The 19798-nt window shown below is 47.1% G+C and overlaps 1 long non-coding RNA gene and 1 pseudogene across 1 annotated transcript; one reads left to right on the forward strand and one right to left on the reverse strand.

Annotated features, from left to right (window-relative positions):
- Positions 1-3492: 3492 nt before the first annotated feature.
- Positions 3493-16420, forward strand: LOC136471740 (uncharacterized). Its single transcript, XR_010762101.1, has 4 exons — positions 3493-3702; positions 15048-15115; positions 15250-15386; positions 16014-16420. It is a non-coding gene; the product is annotated as an uncharacterized lncRNA (long non-coding RNA).
- Positions 9888-15346, reverse strand: LOC136471739 (uncharacterized; annotated as a pseudogene).
- Positions 16421-19798: the final 3378 nt, after the last annotated feature.

Below are 19798 nucleotides of genomic sequence, written 5' to 3' on the forward strand. Positions count from 1 at the left end.
GAAGGAGATCAATTAGGAAAGGAGATTGGTTTTCAATGCTTGGATACAGGCGACATGAAGAGATTGAGTGCAACATGACTATTTTGACCGACGGGTGTTTAATTTGGCATGCATAGTAATTGCTAGCTAGTTTGAAGACCATCAAGAGGTACGTACATGCAGATTGAGGCATATATTCACATTATTTTAATGAACATGTGTTTGGAACCTAGCCGTGCCTATACGGACGGGACTCGAGAGCTTAGTGCCTGGTATACTGCATCAAGTCCGGCAGCTATACGTTGATCACCAAGCAAGAAGGCAAATCTAAATTGTTTCCTAATTTAATATTGCATAACGTACATCTGTGAAGCAAGAAAGGCAAGCTCGAACATACGCGGAGGTGGGCCGTCGTATTCTACTCGGACATAGAAATTGGTGCGGCTGCCAGCAAAAGGAAATAAACCTTGTCTGCTTGTAATTCTAGAAAGATTGGTGTACTCGTAGGGAAGATTAGCCGCCCTATAAATATAAAGGGTGACCGTCGATTGACAACACACAATCGAACCTATCAGTATACATCTACTTTTTATCTTTTATTGTCATGTCTTCCAATCTATTATTGCTTTTCCTTCTTCGTTGTTGACAATGATCGTTGCTTCAACGACGGCGAAGCCCTAGAGCAGTCAGGCTGGCCAGGGCAGCCCATAGCCGCTGTACGCCCTGACGGGTCCCTCCCAGGCGTGTGGGGTTTCGGGTCTTAAGAGACTTCGCCGGCGTGTCTTGCATATCGCGCTCCCTGCGAGGCTCCTCTGCGCGACGTGTCCTGCGTATCGCGCTCATCGCCGGGGGCACATGGTCCGTGTTCGTGTGCGAACACACTTTTGTGCGACTCCGCTGGGGAACGAAGTTTCGACAGTCTCCATGATCGCTGCTGCTGCGAGGAGGTCATCATCAAGGATTTGCAATCTACAACCACAGTATGAGTAACCAATTTAATTTTGTAGATGCAAATAATTCATATGTTAATGTTGCTAGATTTTTTGACAAGCATGATGTATTGCTAGCCCTCAAGTTTCTAATTATGCATCTGATTACATGCAAAAGCCGGTTCAAAATAATTTTTATGCTTCAAATTGTTATGATGCTAGCAATACACAACATATGTATTTGAACCATCATGCATCGGCAACCCTACAAATCCATATGCCAATGAACAACATGATGAGTCCAGTTAATCATTATAAAACATCCCATGATCAAAATTTAAATAGCATGCAAGGGGATGCTTCTTCTTATTATTCATCGACAACTAATCCCCAATATGTGAGTTCATCTCAAAATATGCCGATGGATGGGAGAATTGGCCATGTGTCTAGAACTTATCCGGCTAATTACTCTCAATCGCCATATGCTACAGCTCATGTTATTAATTTTTCAGCACCATATGCACATGTTGATGCTCACAATTCGGCTTCAGATTTAACTTATAATCATGGCCGAATGCATGAAATTTCAGCAGGCATGCATATGCTTTCATCTACTAGTGTAGCATATGATTTGCCCCGTGCACATTTGGAAAGTTTCAGCAGCAAACATGTTTCATTGAAGAAAAAGTCGGGGGGCAATCCTGGATAGAATGGGATGAAGTTGCACACGAAAAGCTTCTATCCGAAATTATTACTTCTATTTACTTTGAAGAAGATAGATTATGGCACAATACGGGCTAGAATGGAGCAAGAAGAAAAAAAGTTGCCAGTAGATAAAATTGGCAAAGAGAAGAGTGATTCGGATGACAAGAATAGTTCGGTAATAGAAAGAGCCGAACCCAAAAGCGCATGTGCCAAATCTATTGAATTAAACCTTGTCTGCTTGTAATTCTAGAAAGATTCGTGTACTCGTAGGGAAGACCAGCCGTCCTATAAATATAAAGGGTGGCCGTCGATTGACAACACACAATCGAACCTATCAGTATACATCTACTTTTTATCTTTTATTGTCATGTCTTCCAATCTATTATTGCTTTTCGTTCTTCGTTGTTGACAATGATCGTTGCTTCAACGACGGCAAAGTGCTAGAGCGGTCAGGCCGGCCAGGGCAACCCATAGCCGCCGTACGCCCTGACGGGGTCCCTCCCGGGCGTGTGGGGTTTCGGGTCTCAAGAGACCTCGCCAGCGTGTCTTGCGTATCGCGCTCCCTGCGGGACTCCTCCGGCGACGTGTCCTGCGTATCGCGCTCATCGCCGGGGGCACACGGTGACGTGTTCGTGTGCGAACAGATCCTAGATGAAGGCTGCATAGAAGTGTGTTTTATGGGCAGCATAGACAACCAAAATGACTGAGGTTTGAACTAAGGCCCTGTGTTGGATATATTAGCTTTTTTTAGCAATGTGTTGGATATATTAGCGGCTAATAGTTAGCTACTCCCTCCGTTCTAAATTATAAGTCGTTTTGACTTTTTTGGTACATCCATTTTGCTATGTATTTAGATATAATAATATGTGTAGATACATAGCAAAATGGATAAATAAAAAAAGTCAAAGTGACTTATAATTTAGAATAGAGGGAGTAGCTAATAATTCATAGTTAATATTATCTACTTTGCCTCAATTAGTAAAATAGTTGTTAGTTGGGTATTCGGTTAACAATTAGCTAATCTATTAGCTAACCTGTTTTGGATTAAACAATTAATTATTAGCTGTTAACTATTAGTTATATTTTTTAGGTGAAACTATTAGTTATATATATGGATCTAAACAAGGTCTTTTTTTATTTAAAATGGTTGGCTTTATTGAATAAGGATAGTTACATCATTTATCAGAAAATCAAGAATGAAACTAGGGGGGTCATTGTCCCAAATACGATTATCCTTAGTTTGCATTGCTCACCTAGCCAACTCATGTGCCACTTGATTTGCTTCTCTACTGCAGTGTTCAATAGATATTGACTGAAACCCACTCTAAAAGATATTGCATTCATCTTATACCGTAGCAGCCGAATTTGCCGAAAATCCTCCGTTTTCCATTGTCTCTGCAACCTCCATACAATCGGATTAGATAATCAAACAATTGCATCCAATATGCTGTGCTACAAAGCAGCAGCTTCAGCCATGGGCGCATCAATTAAATTCAGAATGAACTGTTTGATGCCACATCGCTAAACCTAAATTGTCTCTGGTAATAACTCCGGTACTGCCGCACCCTGTATTTTCGTCAAAGGAGGCATCTACATTCACCATAAGTACCCCTCTAGAGGTTTTTTCTATCCCTTTCTTACTTTGGCTCCCATATCTAAACAAGGTCTAAAAGTGTGGTTAACGACGCTTGGCCCAAGCGTCCGACCTACTTTTTTTTTTGAGCAAAAGCGTCCGACCTAGCCGGGGAGGTCCTGACACGATTCGCGCACAATGGGCCGTTGTTTGTTTTAAGTGGGCTGCAACTGCAATGGGCTCACAGGGGACGCAGCCATTGTGCGGCCGCAGCCAGCGGCCGATGCAGAGTCTTTCATGGTTTGCGGCCGCAGCCACTGGTGCCGGGCTAGCAGGGACGCCACGACGGGACGGCGACAGCCTTCAAGGCGTGCCGAGGAGGTTGCCGTCTGCTAGCATACCGTGGGCGGTGGTGGCAAGGCAGGCGTGCAGGAGGCGTTGGAGCCGTCGTGCCAGAGTGCCGCACGGCGCCGCCGCTCGAGGATGACTGGATGAGCATCATTTCTGGACTCAATGGTAAGTTCTAGTGTTTCTAGTAGATTTTTTGATTTGGTCAAATGTTTAAAGCCGTCTAGTTGGCAAATTAGTGAAGCGGATTGCCATTAATTTCTGCGTGGCTGCAGAAAATGATTTGTGATTAGTGGATCCCTATCTAATCTCGAACATTCTTTCAATTTTGACTATCTGAATGTTACTTATCTTTGGCTATTCTAACACAACAATTTTGCAAGTTTTGGTGAGAAATGTCCTTCCCTCTGACATTGGGAAAACACTTGACAACAAACTTTTTTTTTTCTCGAACACTCAAGAGACATTATTATTATTAAGAAGAAAAATGGGACAAGAACCCACAAACACACCAGTCTATTGTTCTGTGATTACATGCTCGCCTGTTAGTTAGGACTGAAACAAGCGATCGACACACCCGGACGACAACCAACTACTCTTCATGAGCCGGACCAGTCAAAGAAGAGAGGCTCTGTGCGCCTCCTATCTCCCAAAGACGCCGTTCATCACTAGTAGCGCTGAGAGATTGGTCCTTTTGATTTGAGAAACAACTCACATTAACAAGGGAATTTGAGTAGTTGTAGAAGTTTTCTGAAGATGGTTTCCAAATTCCAATGCACATCTTTGTTGATGAACTTGCAAAATGACGATGCTATATCTGTTAGTCGCTGAATTATTACTCTTTGTAGTAGCAAAATTCCCAGGTAGAAGGAGAGAGGCCCCAGGTCACTCATCTGGAAGGTTGCCTTCGTCTCTTCCTTGAATGCCGCCACCTTCGCATCCTTGGTGCCGGTGATCACCAAGTCGTCGACGTAGACACCCACCAGCAGAGCATTTCCTCCACTCCCCCGTCGGTAGATGGGCGCCTCGTGCGGGCTTTGCTCGAAGCCCATCTCCTTTAGCGTGGAATCCAACTTGGCATTCCACGCCCTCGGTGCCTGCCGCAAGCCATAGAGGGCCTTGTGCAGGCGAAGCACCTTGCTCTCCTTGCCGGGGATCGCAAATCTCGGCGGCTGGTGCACGTAGACCTCCTCCTTTAAGTCGCCATTAAGGAACGCCGACTTAACGTCCATGTGATGAACACGCTAGCCCTCCTGGGCAGCTAGCGCAAGGAGGAGTCGCACGGACTCCATCCGTACCACGGGAGCAAAGGCGTCGTCGAAGTCGACCCCCTCCTGCTGCACGAAACCTCATGCCACCAAGCTAGCCTTGTGCTTGGCGATGGCGCCAGCTTCATCCCTCTTCAGCTTGTACACCCACTTAAGGGTGATCGTGCGGTGACCACGAGGAAGGTCAGCAAGCTCCCAGGTGCGGTTCTTCTCAACCGCATCCATCTCCAATTGCATCGCGACGTGTCATGCCGCGTGTCTCTTGGCCTCTGCAAACGACCGAGGCTCGCCATCGTCACACGCAAGGTGCAACTGCGCCTCCAGGTCGTGAGGCACCAGTCCCGGCACCGGCTGGTCGCCGAGAAGGTTCTCCATCGTACGGTACCGCAATGGCTCGCCATCATGGTACGCGTCGATGCGCTCCTCGTCGTGAGAGAGCGGAGTAGCGAGGTCAACCGGGTTGTGCTCGACACGAGCTGGTGTTGGAGTAGACGTGCCCGGAGAGGTGCCTGTCGGTGCTGGAGTGCGTGGCGGTGCCGACTGTGGTGGAGTCGGCGAAGGACTCATTGCAACTGAGGTCCTAGCTAGAGAGCATGGTGCTGTCGGAGTAGCAGGCGCCGGGGTCGGTGGAGGCTTGGGGACTGGGGTAGACGCACTCGCCGAAGAAGAGCTGCCTACTCCCCTAGCTCCCTCAAAGTGGATGTACTCGACAGTGAAGTCGTCGTACGTCGGAGCCAAGCCGTCATCCACCGCCTTGTCCCACGCCCATCCTCGCCCTTCGTCGAACACAACGTTGCGCGCCGTGCGCACACGCTGTGTCTTTGGGTCGAGGATGCGGTAGGCCTTCGAGCCCTCCACGTAGCCGATGAATACTCCCGGAGTGCTCCTGTCGTCGAGCTTGCTGATGTGGCCAAGTTCCTTGGCGAACGCGAGGCAGCCGAAGACCCGCAAGTGGGAGACCGCCGGCTTGCGCCCATGCTAAGCCTCGTACGACGTCCTGCCGTCGAGCGCCTTGGTAGGCGAGCGGTTGAGGATGTAGACGACCGACACCACCGCCTCTCCCCAGAAGACAGTCGGCATCTCCCTGTGCTTGAGAAGGGCCCGAGCCATCCCCACAACCGTCTGGTTGCGCCGCTCGACGACGCCGTTCTATTGTGGGTTGTACAGCGCGGAGTAGTGGCGCTGAATGCCCTCATCAGCGCAGTACGACATGAATTCAGCCACCATGAATTCGCCGCCATTGTCGGTGCGCAGCACGCGCAGCTTGCGGCCGCACTCCGCCTCCGCAATAGCCTGCGAGCGCCTGATGGCGTCCGTAGCCTCTCCCTTACTGCCGAGGACCATCACCCACATGTAGCGGGAGAGGTCATCGACGAGTAGCAGGAAGTAGCGTCGTCCTCCCGGTGTGGCCGGTGTCACCGGGCTACACAAGTCCCCGTGCACAAGCTCGAGCCTCTCCTTGGCTCGAAAGCTCGCCCGCTGGGGAAAGGGGAGTCGCCTCTACTTCGTCAACATGCAGAGCTGCTCCACATGGTCGAGGCACGGCAGGCCTCGCACCATCTCCGTGGCACTGAGCCGCTTCAGGGCCTCGAAATGAAGGTGCCCGAAGCGCTCGTGCCACTGCCACGCCTCGTCATCCCGACGAGCAGCGAGACAGAGGGGTTGTGCCACCTGCACGTTAAGGATGTAGAGTCGATTTGCGCTTCTGGATACCTTGGTGAGAAGGCGGTGATGGCGATCCCAAATCCTCATGACTCCATCCTCAACCACCACGCACGAAGCGTTCTCATCCAGCTGTCCCAAGCTGATGATGGAGTTCCTCAACGCGGGGATGTAGTAGACTCCGGTGAACAGCCTGTGCTCACCAGACACGGCGGTGAAGATGACGGAGCCGAGCACGGCGGTGAAGATGACGGAGCCGACGCCCTTGATCTCCATGCCGGAGGCATCCCCAAACTTGACGGAGCCTCGGACGCTAGAGTCAAGCTCGGTGAAGAACTCCCGTCGACTGGTCATGTGATGGGTGGCGCCGGTGTCGAGGCACCACCCGTCAGCCTTGTCGTTGCCGGAGCCAACGCCGAGGAGGACGTGTGCTTTTGGCTCGTCAAGGTGGAGGAGAGCCGCTGCGGCTGGTGCCGCTGGAGGTAGCTCGATGCTTGCATGTGCCATGAATAGAGCCGGCTCCTCCTCCGCCTGTGCGACGTGGGCCTGGCCGAGTCATGGCTGTCGACAGTCCTTGGCCCAATGGCCAAGCTGGCCGCAGTTGCGGTAGGCGTCATCTCGTGCCGGCTTGTGCATGCCGGCGGCGCCGCCCTGGGCGCCTCTGCGGGCATTACCCTTGGCACGTCCTCGTGCCCTGGCCTGGGCGTCTCTGCGTGCCTTGCGTGGCTTGCACGCTTGCTGCTGCCAGTCGCGGAAGAAGGCTCCCCCTTCTTCTGGTCATCTTGGCAGGCATCCCACTGCTCCCGAGTGAGAAGGAGCTTCCCGCAAGTGGTGATGGGCCCTAAGAGAGATTGTGGCTCATCGTTGTCGATGACCTTGAGGCGACCTATCGCCTCCTCGATCGACATTGTGGAGAGATCCAGCAGGGACTCGATCGAGCGAGCCATCTTCTTGTACTTCTCGGGGATGCAACGGAAGAGCTTTTCGACAGCTTTCTCCTCGCCGTAGGTGTCATCGCCGAACTACACCATCTTCTGCAACAGAGTGTTGAGACAGAGCAAAGTCATCAACGTCCTCACCTGGCTTGAAGGCCAGGTTCTCCCACTCTTTGCGAAGTGCCTGCAGTGTGGACTTGCGGGCGCGGTCGCTGCCGATGCGTGCCGCAGCGATGGCTTCCCAAGCCTCCTTGGCAGTCCGCTTGTTGGTAAGCGAGAACTACATCTCGGGCGGGACTGCAGCGATGAAGGCATCCAGCGCCCGTCGATCTAGGTCATAGTCGACGTCACCGTACCGGACTGCCTCCCACATGTGCCACACCTGGAGCTTTATCCTCATCACCGCAGCCCACTCGACGTAGTTGGTCTTAGTTAGGGTAGGCCACCCACCGCCGGGGCCGACGTACCTGATGACAGCCTGGAGCCCGTGGTAACCACGGTACCGATCCGGGGAGAGAGAGCCACGCTGCCTGTGAAGGCCGCGCTCTCCATCGATCCATCCGCCAACGTTGCCGTGCGCGCCTCCTCTAGGAGCGCCGCCGCCGTGCGTGCCTCCTCCAGGAGCGCCGCCGCCGTACACGCCTCCTCCAGGAGCGCCGCCGGCGCGTCCACGCCTGTCTGGGCTGCCGTCGCGCTCGTGGGAGTGCGCGGGTGCCCACTGCACCGCCCGCGCTCATCCTGCCTCCCTCCCCAGCAGCTCGAGGTCCGTGTCGGCGCTGTCGTCAGCAGAAACGGAGCTGTTGATGCTGCCGCGCAGGGCCTCGACCTCTGCTGTCGCCGCACGCGCTGCATCCGCCGCCGCCGCTGCTTCCGCCTCCGCTCTGGCTACTGCCAGCTCCGCCGCTGCCAGCCTCGACGCCCTTGCCGCCGCCGTAGCGGTCTCTGCCGCCGCTCACTCGCGTTCCTCTGCCGCGGCAAGTTCGGCCTCCTGCCGACGCTGCGTGCTCGAGGCGACCGAGCGCTGAGACTGCCCTGCGGACATGACGCGCTACCGGGGGGCTGCTGCGTGGGGAGAGGGCTGCTTCAGATGAGCTGCTGCTCGTCTGCGTAGAGGGAGAGGAGTGAGCAGGAGCGGCCGGAGCTGCTGCTGCTCCTAGCTGGGGCTGTTGCGAGGCTAGGAAAGATGAGCTACAGGATAATACGGCTCTGATACCAGTTGTTAGTCGCTGAATTCGTACTCTTGGTAGTAGCAGAATTCTTACTCTCATCGAGAGAGGATGACAGTAGGAGTTGGGACAATTTTCTGGTATATTTCCAAATGCCATACCAACCTGAGGGGTTGGGGATACATATTTATAGGCTGCTAGCCAGTCAAGCATATGCCAAGATGTTAAAACAGATGCTGTCCTAAATGCTAAGATGCTGTCCTAGATGCTAAGGTGCTGCTAAGATGCTGTCCTAGATGCTAAGGTGCTATCCTAGATGCTAAGATGCTGTCCTAGCCAGTAAAGGATGCTGTCCTTGATGCTGTCCTTGAGCAGCAAGACCACCATGCAGCCAATGCAGTCAAGGATGCTGCAGCCCCACAAAGACCAGCCAATACAGAGACTTATCCCATCAATATCTATATCGTTGGTGCTAACTGAGCATCTCCAAGACCAAACTATATATTGATTTGTGTGGTGGCTGCATTCTTCCCTCATACAGCCAAACAACTTCCCATCAAACCAAGACCAAACTATTCTAAGCTACTAAACAATCAGTTCTATATTCTAAATTGTAATGGGCTGGTAACTTCTCCGAGGTTCCCCTACAATGCTGGTTTAGAGGAAACCATAGTTGAAGACCTGGAAATTGAAGACAACTAGTGTGGCAATCCAACCCGAGGGAGGGGGGATGGCGGCTAGGGCAGAGGGCGTGGGAAAGGGAGTCGGCGCGGGGAGAGGGGAGGGCGACGGCAGGGAGAGGAGGAGGTAGGGGAAGGAGCAATTGCTCTATTCTTGCTTAGATTAAAATGATTACATCTCCCCTATATTTATAGTCCCTATAGGACTTGTATTCCAAGCAACCTACGGGAGATATCCTTATAGATTGGATCCTCCTTTCCTATGCAAACCAAACTCCTGTCTTAACAAATCTAATCTTAATCCTCAATCAAACTCCTAATTTAATTCCCTGTTTATTCTTAATTCCTTCCAGGTGAAGGAGGCTGAGGGGGCGCCGGCCATCGCCCTCCTTTGGGCCTCACTTGGCCCACTAATCCCTGCGTGCGGGCCTCTAATTAGGTGTATGACAACTAGATTGACAAATGGAGATAGTTCACAAAGGAATTAGACGTATACATGGATATAATCTACACAGGAATATATGTATGTGGAAGCTGAATTTTATGTATGCGTGATTCATAACTGGAATGAGGACTTTGATGTCTAAACAAGTCATTGATCAACAGAAAAAGAGCGAAATAACATGTCATATAGATGAACTTGGCCACGATTGGTCTGAAGGTGCTAAGATTAGAGACCTTATTACATAAACATGTGGAAGTGGTAAGGTAGATAAGACCCCAACAAAGAAACCTCAGGAAAATGACATAAAGGAGGTACTTCATAGGTTCATCTATGTGCCGCGTCTCTCTGATTCAGGAAGATTATCTTTGTTACCCTCTGACTGGCTGGGTTTGATTGACCTATCTGATGTGCTATCATTTCTGCTGTTCTTCACTTGCTGAGTATCAGAGGTGATTTTTTCTTCAGAAATAACTTCTGAACTTTTCTCATAGTTCTTATCAGCATTTGTGGGGAGATCCTTCTTCCTTTGCTGCTCTGCTCCTGACCCCAGTGATGCAGCTTCAGAACCCTGCTTCACATTTTCTTGCTGTGTTATAGCAGACTTGTCTCCTTGCAGTTGCTTGCTCTTCTCAGGGTTTGAAGGCAATACTTCTTCGGATGTTGCTAAGGTAGGAGAATTTGCTGTCTCGTCGGTTTGCTTGCCATCATCTTTAGATGCTTGAGGCTTGTTCTGGTCAGACTGTATCTGTAGCTTGGATGGTTCACCAGTTGTTGTTGCTTGAGCTTGTCCCATGTTATAGCTACTGGCATCTGCCAAGGAATCTTCCTCTTTGCTCTTGCCAATTCTAGTGACTGGTGCTGCATAATCACCTTGCTTCTTGTTTTCAGCTAGCTGAGCCTTGGATTGATCTCTTGCTACCTGTTCGACTGCTTCTTCCTCGTATGCTTTACCCTTATTATTATTATCTTCAGGTGGTTTCACTCGTGGAGGCACAGAAGAAAGTACTCCAGTATTCCTGGGAGCTTGCCCACCAGGTTGCCTATTGGGCGATACCACACTGGTTTGACTGGTTTCAGCAATACTGGTCTTCTCGTTCCTTGTATTAGATAAAGAAGATAATTGTGGTGATGGTTTCGACAATTGGCCTGCATTATGTCATGAATATGATCAGCCAGCACATCGATGAGGTTATAGAGAACTTCTCTCCCAAAGACATGGACTACAGACTACTTATCATAAAGACAAACATTAACTAGATTTAGACTGACAGCTTAGTTGTCTAAACTAGCATTGTACCTAAATCTTTCCTTAAGAGGCTCCTAACAGTCTTCTACAGTCCTGCTATATGAGACACAATTTTAGGACTGTAAATTGATAGTGGCAAATAAATGCAGAATAGTTTTCTTAAATACTAAGACTTGGTTGGGGTATTTTGTGCATGAAACACATTAAGAAATTTAGAGCTGCTACTTTTGTGAAGATTTGGTGCCTTGTTTGAGGCAACTGCTTAGGAGCATGCTTCTATGTTCTGTTGGGCAATGGTCAGTGCAGATCATCATAGGTAACAAAGGTGCAGTTTCAGTATTTCATCAGATTAATTATGAGATTAAGCAATTTTTTCCAGTATTAGCTCTTTACCTGAAGTTGCACGGTTTTGTGTGTCTGGATTTGGTGCTAGCATTTCCTGGTGTAATTAGGAGCTTGCTTCTTGGATCATCAGAAGATGATTTGGCTGCCTTGTTCTTGCCATTCTCATCAAGATTTCCTTCACTGGGATCTACAGAAGCATTTTGTCCAACAGAAGCTTGTGTTCGCACTGGTGCAGGAAATGCTGCACTTGGATCGACCATTGCTGCTTTGGTTGATTTATCACCGAGGGTTCCTGAAGTTGGTTCTGCTGCCCTTTTGCCAACAATAGATTTTTTGTTTGTGTCACGGTCACCAGTATCTTGAACACCTGGGATTTGGCTAGCTGGTGCTTGCTTCCCATAAGTATCAAGAATTGCTTTTTGGACTGATGCTGATGTACCTTGACTGTCAGAACCTTTCCTTGTAGCCTCTGGAGCTCTTTCGCCCATGGTGGAACTCTTCTTTGTCTGTTCATCACTGACAATACGAGCACGTGGGTCAGCTCCTTGCATCAGTTCTGGACCACTTTTAGCATCAGCTGGGGTTTGCTGCGATGCACGTTGTGGTGTTCTTATGTCAACACCTTCTGTTTTGGCCAACTTGTCATTGGTAGGAGTAGGAGGAGGTACTTGTTGGATGCTTTGTGAATATCCTGGCCTAGCAGTAGCACGATCATTGTAAGGCACTCCTATAGGTGGCGAAATGTCTCCCCTTTCATCTGCAGCTTCTGGAGTATAAGGGGCTCTTGTGCCTGTTGATGGAGAGCTGGTTATTTTGTTGGCTGGGACTGTTGTGGTTTGCTTTTCTCTGTTATGCACACCTGAAGGATCCTTGATGACAGGTGCTTCCTCCTCCATGGTTGGGTCTTGAGAACCTTGAGCATCTGGATTAAACATTCTCCGGAGCCTCTTAGTTGAGAATCTTTCATCTCCATCAGTGCCATCCTGAGTATCTTCTTCAGATTCTACTTGCCTTGGTGATGTGCCAGATACTTTCTGCTCAGTAGGTATTGCCTTAGCTTGTTTCTGGACATCCTGGACACCTGATTTCTGAGCTGGAGATGGAGCCCTATCTTGATCAGCTTCAGTTGCTCTCTTGGTGTCAGCTAGGGCACCAGCTTGCCTTTGACTGGTTTTGCTAGGAGTTGAGGCACCTTTCTGACTGGGATTCTCTGAATCGCTTCTCTGATCCATCTTGGTAGTGGTAGTTGTAGTGGAAGGCTGGAAGAAGCTACTTTTAGTGTTCTGGACACTGCTAGGTGGTTTCTGAGTGTTAGGATCTCTCTGCCTTGTTGTTGGTGGATGTTTTTCAGTGGTTGTAAAGAAGCCACCTTCATTTCTTTGGATAGATGAAGAAGGCTTAAGCTCAGAGGCAGTTTCATGTTCTTGTGGAGCTGATGGAATGGAGGTTATGATGGTTCCAGTGCTGGGAGGAGGAACAAGCACTGTCTGTGACTTTGTACCCTCTTGCTGCAAATACTCTGTCTGCCATTGTTGCTGCTCCTTCTTGAGTTCCTCCTTTCTGTGCTCCTCCTCCACAGCCTTCATGTCCTTCAGCACCTGCTGCCAGGAATCACGGGCAGAGATTGTGTTCCACCACCTCTGCACATTCTTCCTCGAGTCATACAAGTAAGCGAACCTCTCGGATGTGATGACGTGGTGGGTGCCTGGCAGGTGAACAAGGTCAGCAAGGGTGAATTTATTCCCCGCAAGGAACTCGATCTCACCAAGCCTCTGCTCGTAAACTTCTAGGACTTCCTCCAGCTTCCGCATCTCTCTGTTGATGTCTTCATCATAGTCATCATCCTCGTCTTCCAGTGGGAAGGCAAGGTGGCAGAACAATGCCCGGCTCGGAGGATCGAAGGCATGCTCCTCGTTCCGGAGCCATTGTTCAATTGAAGCCCTCTCGAGGACATCCTTTCCCAGAAGGAAAGGATACCCTTGATGCTCGTAGGTCTCTGCTATATAGCGACAGATTGCTCTTGAATCTGCAGATTACAGGACAGGTCAATTTGCATTCTACCTCTGATTTTTCTTATTTAGTCCAAGTAGCTAGTAATGAACTACTGTCACTTAACTTTGCTGAAAATTTTATTTTGTGGTTTAAATTTCATTTTGTTAATACTCTCTCCATCCCAATTGTAGGTCATTGTAGTTTTGTTTTAAGTCAAACTTCTCAAGCTTTGACCAAACTTATAGAAAAAAATGCACTAACATGTACGGCATAAATTTAGATCTGTTAAATCCACCATATAATATGTCTTGATAGTGTATTTATTTGGTATTGTAGATGTTAATATATATTTTTATTTAATGGTTGAAGTTAGCGAAGTTGGACATTGGACAAACTAAAATGACCTACACTTTGAGATGGAGAGAGAATATGGAAAGGAGCACCATGTTGTGTTAGTACCATGCAATAATGCTTGTACAACCATGTTGAAGTGCTTCATACATCTTTTCATTCCGAAAACATTTGTGTGAAACATTTAAACAACATTGCATTCCATTTCCGAATTGATACTGGAAAAGTTTTCTGCTTATGTTTCATGCATGAATGAGAACAAGCCAGTGTACCCTAAAATTCAATGAGCAATAATTCCTTATTTTTCATTATGGCTTGTGCATTGAAATGGAAGTGGGTAAAAACTTGGCAAACAGAATGCTGCAGAATAAACATATAACCCAAGGCTACAGAACTTATTTCTTTCTTTGTTTCGTTTTGAATTTCATGTCACATTGGGAGACAATGGAGATCCTATATAATCTTCTAAGATTCCTAGAAATTAGATTTATTGAATTGAATCTACAGGTGTTCCCATGGCATTTTTTTCTTGCCAGGCAATTCTTTTTGGTTTAAAGATTTACACTTACTTGGCTTGAACAAGATATGCACTAAGAGCCTGGGGCCCAAAACAGTGTAGTCTATGTGCAGTCCTTTTTTTGTGTCCTGCTACTTTCAAACGTTCCATTGTCAGGAAGAAGATGATACTGGTTAGAACAATTGAGGGCTGACACATATCAAGGTTTACATTTTTAATATCTGGCACATTTTCTTCACACAGAAATAACTGCTCAATATTGATGACAGAACAACTTCATCAGCATGTCTCCTATATTAGTACATATACACTGAATTAAACTTGTATGCATAAATTATGTAGACTCTAGTTCTTAATCAATATATTATTTATTAAGTAGCTAATTCAAAGAAGAAAATAGAACTTTTGTGGCTGTTAAAGATGTAATAACAATTTAAGATGAATAGACTGATACAAAACATCGGCTTATAGTATGATCATTGTAGCCTGAACTAATAATTGGAAGTTTTTTTTTTTTTTTTTTTTTTTGCAACTTCAATGGAGAACCACTTCTATTCCATTGAGAAGCCTTGGAATGATCAGAATTACCTTTTTACTCTTCTTGTAATCTGATTGTTTTCAATGAGTACAATTCATTTTTACTTGTTTCTTTTTTCTTTTCTTTTTCTGAATGCATACTCTTGTCTTTTACTAGAAAATGTTATTCATAAAGCTACTCATGCCGATTATTTCTTGGATTATGTGATTCACCTACTGAAGTTATTTCACTTGGACAACATATCATTTTATCATGTGCATATGTAACATGCAAAACAGTATGTACTGTAACCACACTACCCAACGAGGCAATGACATATAAATCTGTACAGCTTGAGTACGTAACAAAATTGCAGCTGTACCTTGCAGAAATATGGGTCCATCGTAGAACGGAACTGGAACACTCCTGGACGCCTGCAGAGAAGATGTTATGTTGTGTAAGCTAAACAACAGCTGCGTCAACTATTTGGGAGTTGCAAAAAACCTTGGTGTATATAGCAAGTACCTGGAGGCTGAGTATGTCCTTGTAAGAGGCTTTGAATGTCTCAAATTTGACATTTTTCTCGTACAGGCATGTCAGCACCCTCGACACATCCGGTAGGATCATGGATTTCTCATGGTACACATTTACAACAGGAGGGCCCTGCACTGGTGCTAAGCCCTGCCATGGTGACAAGAGCTCAGGCTCACTGGTTCACAGAAATGAAGGTAATGGTGTGCAAGCATGGTGATCCAACCGTCATTGTTTTAATATTAGAAGGTTCTGTCCATGCCTGCCTGAACAAGCAAAGAGAAGATGCTTAAAGTGTCAGCTTAGGAACAGGTGGTGATAGAGTGAGAAGTAGGACTAGAAATAAAGAAAAGAGAAAAGAAAAGGGGAGGAGGAAAGCAAAAGGCAAAGTGGAGTATATAAGATTACATCATTGAAAAATGGTGAATTCCATCCTAGGCTCCAAGTTTAAAGTGAAAGGGCAAAAGAAGCCCCTCAGCCATAGGGCTGTAGTCATTCCTTGCCGCTTTGATAAAAGGAGATGCAAACTACTGGTACGGGAGCACACAGGTTCTGCCTAAGAAGGCAAGTTTAGCATCTAAAAACCATGATGTCCCCTACATGTACCGGCATATCGGCAGACAAACAGGATGGGTGATGAACGGTCTGGGTGTCCTTCTAGGCTTTTACCATGCAGGGAAACTTTTATGGAAAATAACTTGTCCCCAGGAATAGGACCAATATTCAGATAGTTTACATGTGTATGATTTATTTTCTAATTTTACACACTAGCAACGCTCTGGGTACCTTTACTCCGCTTTGATATGAATGATTTCATGATGCAGGCATGCAGCTGGCGAGATGCTGGTGAAGGCGTGCAGCGATGACGGTTTGATGCTCCAGTCCAGTGATCTGTCATGAAGCATAGAGGCTGCAAGTAGTGCGGTCCTGCAAAGCAAACAGGATGCATGAAAGGAGGTGCTTGCCTTGGCGCTGATTGCAATGTTTATTGGGGCATGCCTTCTGAAGCTTCACCTTGAAAAAATAAAACTCCTACACCTGCCTTTCCAAGGTTCTTGTCAGATAACGAGGATCGTGTATTTGTGTTTGTTCTTTTTGTTTTTTGAGTGATCATGAGAAGCGCGAAAACATATCTGAAACCCATTTGCCTAACAAGGAATGTTTTGAATAGTAGGTTCATTTGATGGTGGCAATTGGAAACTTCTAAATGTAAATAAAGATGTTGGGAGTCTTAGCGAATTCATAAAGAATGTGTTTGGCAGTGAGAAACGTTTCAGATTCTCAGTAGAATCATTACCAAACGTCACAAACAGATAAAAGTTTTTTAAAAAAATCAGTTGTCCAGAGAAACACCTATGACCTTGTTTCTCATGATTCCAATTCTAATTTTTAAAAAATTAGTGAGCTAGTCAAACGGTTTAACAAAATGATTCTAATTCATCATAGAAATGTTTCCGAAGGGAATCAGGATTTGAAATGTTTTTACTAGAATCTAGAACCCTACCAAACGCGTCCTAAGATTAGTCTCAGTGAGAATTTCATGGGAGTTTCATGGAGATTAAATAAGTTAACATGGCATAGCATGGATTAAGAGGAAGATGATATTTTTTTATGATGAAATGAGTTTTATGAGAATGAAACTTGTCTACACCATTTTCAACATATGAGAGTATGAGTCTTACAAACTGAGAAAATCCCATTGAGACTAGCCTAATTTAATGCTTTTAATTCAACTTCAACAACTTCTCCTTTGCAAATGTGCCAACACCACTAAGTGTACACCACCATGTGAATGTGTATTAGCATTTTTACAAATAATTTTCAAAGGATTAGTCACTCAATTCACCACGCCACTTGATCCTAGAAACAACGCAAAGTTAGATCGTTCAAGTGGCACTAGATGACCGATATACAAACAAGTTTGCCCTTATTGATAATACAGCCATCTATCCTAAACATGGTCATAAACTTTTGATACATTCATGCTCAATCCTTCCATGGGTTGTCACACCCAATTTTAAGGATAAAATTGAATGCACAAAACTCGTGTGTGCCCAGAGATCAATCACACACACAAGCTGACAAATTACATAAAGTATCATCACGGTGTCCTTACATCAGATCAATAATATAACTTAGTCTTACATCACACAGCGGAAAATAAAAAGATAACTCTCTCGTGGGGCTCCATCACAGGGAAGGTCAACTGGTTGACCACAAGCCTAAAAATCCTCAGGAAATTCCTCATACCCGTTATCATCTGTTACCCATCCAGGATTTTTATCCAAATAAAGAAAATAAACAAGCGTAAGTACATCCCGTACTTAACAAGTTAACATGGGGTTATGAAGCTCAAAAAGGTTGACACTGGTTTACTGCGGTTAGCATTTTTAGTAAGACAAGCTTTTATTATCAGGTATTATCAAATTATGCTTAAGCTCCCATTTAATCCCATAAGAACATATATCAGGGTCAAGTGTATCATATATCATCATAGAACATCTTAAATGATCATCAACAAGTAACTAGTTATTCTGTGAGTTTTTCGGGCCGCTCGTGACCGTGAGCACGGCTGTTATAACAGTTTGTAACCCTCTGCAGAGGTGGTGCACATTCACCGCGAGTCGTAATTCCCATATGCCCGGGTTAACTACTCCCATGTCACTGCCAAGGTGAGCGGACAGGGTACACTATGAACCCATTTCATAGGTTTCTCTGAAAAGTTAGGGCCGCTAGGTTTCCTTGGTAGGCAGATGTAGGAACCCCCTTTCCTATGGCACATATCCATCGCGGCTATACACATAGGAACAGAAACAGCCCTATACCCAACGTGGCAAGCCCCATTTGCGTAAAAAAAGTAACCTCTAACTAGCTAGAAAAGGTCCTATTACTGAGCTAAAGTCAGAGCCATATGACTCTCCCGGTTGCACTGTCAGTCCTAGCTTTTGCCGACAGATAAGTCCTTATGGAGGGCCGGGAGCAACATGATCAAAAGTCATTTACACCTTCGCCCTATGGATCAGTTGTTATAAATCATGTTATACTTTTAGTTCCATAGAACCATTCACCATCATATAGATCATGTTCAGTTAGAGCACTAGTAATCTACCCATATGCAATTAACCCATAGGAGACAAGGAACGTGATAATCAATCACTAGGATGTCCTTACGGGTATCAAAATTAGACACATACAAATGAGTAATTAATAATGATGAATAGGCATCAAGGTGAATCCCATGCTATACTTGCCTTGGTTCACAAACTCTTGCTGGTCCTGCTGATCATCGAAGAATTCTTGGTCTCCAACGTTCTCCTCACCGTCTAAACGCGACCAACACGGCAACATACAACATTCCAAAGGCATTCATGCAAAGCAAACATTCCTATAATTAGAACAGTACACCAATAGTATAGAAAACAAGATAAAATATTTATGAAAATAATCTACGTCTCGCTACGATCATGTCAACGCGAAGTTCACGAAAAACGGAGCTAAAATGTGAAAATTATGATTTAAACGGGATTTCTTATAGCAATATATTTAATTAAATCTAACCATGAAATTTAAAAGTTCCAAACTTGACTAATAGTGGTTCTAACATGTAGATTATGAAATTACGAAGCTAACGCAATTTGAATGGATCAATTCAGAGCTAAAACAATGATTTTATAAACAAAACAGTTCAAATGGCATTTCTGTAAATACTGAAAACGTACTTTGAACTAAAACAGTTAACTTTACGCTTTCAAAACGAGAATGCGTACTTGGGGAAATACGCTAAGGATGGCAGGTTTTATTTGGCCGAACTCGAGGGGCTCTTTAGCATAATCACCCGCGAAAGGGGTATCGTCCATCTAGGGCCTTTGATCACGCGATGGACGGCTAGGATTAAATCAGGGGAGAGAGAACAAGGCGCCATGGCCGACGGTGAGGACTCGCCGGCGAGCACGGTTCGGGGGCCACGGTCCACGGTTCGATGAACCGAGAGCACCGGGAGATGGAGGGGGTTCTCGTGAACACGTCCAGGCCGTGAAGGCGGCCGGAGGGGAAGGCCGAGGCGGCGGTCGCCATGGCCGGCGGCCAAGAGCTATCGGCGCTCGCGGCTACGGCGCTAGAAGCCACCAAACTTAATTCAAACGGCATGGGGAGGTAGAGGGGAGCATGGGGGTCTCATAGCAGGGAAAATTAGGGTCGGAGACGGCTCAGGGAAGACGGGCGACGCGGACGGCGGACGGCGGTCCTCGGAGCTTCTCCGTGTGGCGGTTGCGGCCTCCGAGGCGTGAGCGAGGGCGAAAACTGGAGCGGGGAGCGAGAGAGGGACGAGCGGGGGGCTCAGCTTCGCTTAAAAAGAGGCCGGAGCGCGGGGAGGGGGGCGCTCCCATGACGCACGTGGAGCGGGCGCAGTTGCGGCTTGACCAGGAGCTACGGTTGCGGGAGGAAGGGGCGGCACTGACGTGTGGGCCCGGGTGTCAGCGGCTAGGCATGGCGGTTGCTGAGGTGAGTAGCGCGGCTGTGGATGGGCTGGCGCGGAGCTGGGCCGGCGGTTGCTGGGCCGACGCGAGGCGCCAGGGGGAGGCCGAGCCGGGCTGGCGCGGTGGGGAGAAAA

This window comes from Miscanthus floridulus, chromosome 8 (genome assembly GCF_019320115.1).
Source record: "Miscanthus floridulus cultivar M001 chromosome 8, ASM1932011v1, whole genome shotgun sequence".
Lineage (NCBI taxonomy): Eukaryota > Viridiplantae > Streptophyta > Magnoliopsida > Poales > Poaceae > Miscanthus > Miscanthus floridulus.